The sequence below is a fragment of the Myotis lucifugus genome, unplaced genomic scaffold (assembly GCF_000147115.1).
Source record: "Myotis lucifugus unplaced genomic scaffold, Myoluc2.0 scaffold_30, whole genome shotgun sequence".
NCBI lineage: Eukaryota > Metazoa > Chordata > Mammalia > Chiroptera > Vespertilionidae > Myotis > Myotis lucifugus.
In genome coordinates this window covers 7,323,928-7,326,905 of record NW_005871078.1, presented here as the reverse complement: position 1 = coordinate 7,326,905, position 2,978 = coordinate 7,323,928, and the positions used below count along the sequence as shown (strand labels likewise).

At 39.5% G+C, this 2,978-nt stretch overlaps 1 non-coding gene across 1 annotated transcript; it reads right to left on the bottom strand.

Annotated features, from left to right (window-relative positions):
- Positions 1 to 2,172: 2,172 nt before the first annotated feature.
- Positions 2,173 to 2,279, bottom strand: LOC111825537. The gene has a single exon (XR_002828723.1). It is a non-coding gene; the product is annotated as a U6 spliceosomal RNA (small nuclear RNA).
- Between the last annotated feature and the right edge of the window lie 699 nt (positions 2,280 to 2,978).

Sequence of the window (2,978 nt, the reverse complement as noted above, 5' to 3'; positions counted from 1 at the left end):
TCTAAAATGGTGATAAAAATGCTTCCCTACTCTCTCAAAATTTGGACATTATTTCCACATGAAAAGAATTCTAATTCTTAAGATTTACTCTATCTTCCGTGATAACTTGAAACAACTCATGAATCAGGATGCAAGTTGAGAAAGGAGTAATTCAATGAAAAGAATCAGAGAAATAAGGGACGTTCATTGGCCCGCACCTCTTGCACTCATTATCTTACTCTAGGTTACCAGACATAAAACCCCACCGTCTACCTCCACTTCCTCTATTTTCTCAACTTCCTGTCTTAAACTAGCCTGGGCTCAGTTTTACCCTGCCCTGAAGGCTGAGATTTGTATATGAGACTCTTGAGATCATCAAAACACTTTCCAATCTAAAAGTGTTAGTTCTATGTCAGCCAGGAAGAGAGACATGAATAAACTTAGATTGAGAGCCATGAGGGAAAAACGAACAAACAAGAAACTGAGACACTATAAATGCCTTGGATCACACTGCCCTTGGGGAGAGCTGCTTGCCTATAAGGTTCCCTCTTTTCATAATAACTACCCACCCTATAGGGCAGCAATCTTGGGCAAGTCCAACCAACCTCCTGTTTTCACCACCTTTCGTGCTGTGCCGCCTGTCTGCTGAACAGTGTTGCAGGGCTCTCTGTCCCTCACCCTTCCCACTACCCTCCTTTTCCAAGTGAAAAGTACAACAGTAATTGACACTTAAAAGTCCATTTACAAGGCACTTCCACTTCTCTCCTGCACCCAACCTTTCAGTGTTTGGTAGGACAAGGATCATCAACCTCATTTTTCAGAAAGAGAACAGGCTGAAGAAAGTCATCCATGTCCTCCCACTGCAGTTGAATAGCCTCGTGTAACTGACAACCTCTTTGACACTCAGTTTTCGCATCAGTGAAAGAAGCTGTTGACTGGATGCCTTCATAGACCACTCTAGTTCTAAGAATCTGTGATTGTAACTAAGAATCTAAGATTCTCAACTCCTAAACCCAAGGGTCAACTAAAGAAGCCATATTTCCATTTGAACGGTGCCTACTGGAGACAATTCCCCACCTTTGTAGGAATCTGTTAGTCATCTGCTAGATGGAACTTTTAGGCCAGGTGGAAAGCTGCCTGGTTAGTGGGAAAGAAACAATGGTTTTAAAATTTATTGAGTGTTATCATGTGCAGACACTCCGCCAAACATAATATCCGTGTTAGCCTCTTAAACCCTTCAGGATACAGGTGCCTCAATACACTGTTCCTTAACTTTGCGTTCAGTAAAAAATAACGTTTTCTTTTGGTGTGCAATTCTATAAAGAGATGAGGTTTAGGTTGACTTTTCAAGTCTTTTGCATATTGATGAAAAGATTATGGTTACTCCACTGAATTGCCTTTGCATTATCAAAAAATGAGTTGGTCACATTTGTGTCAATTTATTCTGCTCATTATTCTAAATGTTTACTTTTATACCAATACCACACTGTCTTGGTAACTGTAGCTTTATATTAAGTCTCAAAATCAAGTACTTAAGTATTTCTTTTTTAAAAAATTTATTTATTGTCTAAAGTTTTACATATGTCTCCTTTTTCCCCAATTGACACCCCCCTTCCTCAGCCATTCCCACCCGGGGCAAGCCCCACCGCCAGTGTCTGTGTCCATTGGTTATGCTAATATGCATGCATACAAGTCCTTTGGTTGCTCTCTAACCCCCCACCTCCCCTGCCATTTGTCTCTGGATCTATTCTTGTTCATCAAATTATGTTGATCATTATATCCCACATATGAGTGAGATCAAGTGATATTTATCTTTCTCTGACTGGCTTATTTTTCTTAGCATAATGCTCCCCAGTTCCATCCATGCTGTTGCAAATGGTAAAAGTTCCTTCTTTTTTATAGCGGCGTAGTATTCCATTGTGTAGATGTACCACAGTTTTTTAATCCACTCATCTGCTGATAGGCACTTAGGTTGTTTCCAAATCTTAGCTATTGTAAATTGTGCTGCTGTGAACATAGGGGTGCATATATCCTTTCTAATTGGTGTTTCTGGTTTCTTGGGATATAGTCCTGGAAGTGGGATCACTGGGTCAAATGGGAGTTCCATTTTTAACTTTTAGAGGAAACTTCATACTATCTTCCACAGTGGCTGCACCAGTTTGCGTTCCCACCAGCAGTGCACTAGGGTTCCTTAAAAATATGAAACGCTTTATGAATTTGCGTGTCATCCTTGCACAGGGGCCTTGCTAATCTTCTCTGTATCATTCCAATTTTAGTAAATGTGCTGGCGAAGCGAGCACAAGCAGTTAAGTCCTTCAAGATTGTTTGGCCATTCTACATATTTTGCATTTCCATGTATATTTGAGAGCCAATTTGTCAGTTTCTATAAAAAAAAAAAACTCCTCAGAGCCCTGACTGGTTTGGCTCAGTGGATAAAGCGTCGGCCTGCGGACTGAAGGGTCCCAGGTTCTATTCCAGTCAGGGGCATGTACCTTGGTTGCAGGCACATCCCCAGGAGGGGGTGTGCAGGAGGCAGCTGATCGATGTTTCTCTCTCATCAATGTTTCTAACTCTCTACCCCTCTCCCTTCCTCTCTGTAAAAAATCAATAAAATATATTTATAAAAAAAAAACTCCTCAGATTTTGATTGGAATTTCATCAACTCTCTGGATCAATTTGGGAATAATGACATCTCACCAATATGAGTTTTTCAACTTATAAGCATGGTTTATCTCTCCATCTGTTTAGCATTTCTTTCTCTCAGTAAGTTTTTATATTTTCAATATAGAAGTTCTATAATTTTGCTAAAATTTTCCCTAAATAGTTTTATGCTACTTAAATGGCATCTTTGAAATTCCTTTTTTTAATTGTTTAGTGCTAGTGTATAGGAAGACAATCTTAGTATATTAATCTTCTATCTGGCAAGCTTGCTAAATTGACTTGCTAGTGTTAGTAGGTTTTATTATTGTCTTGGTAGAGTGCTTGGGATTTTTTACATA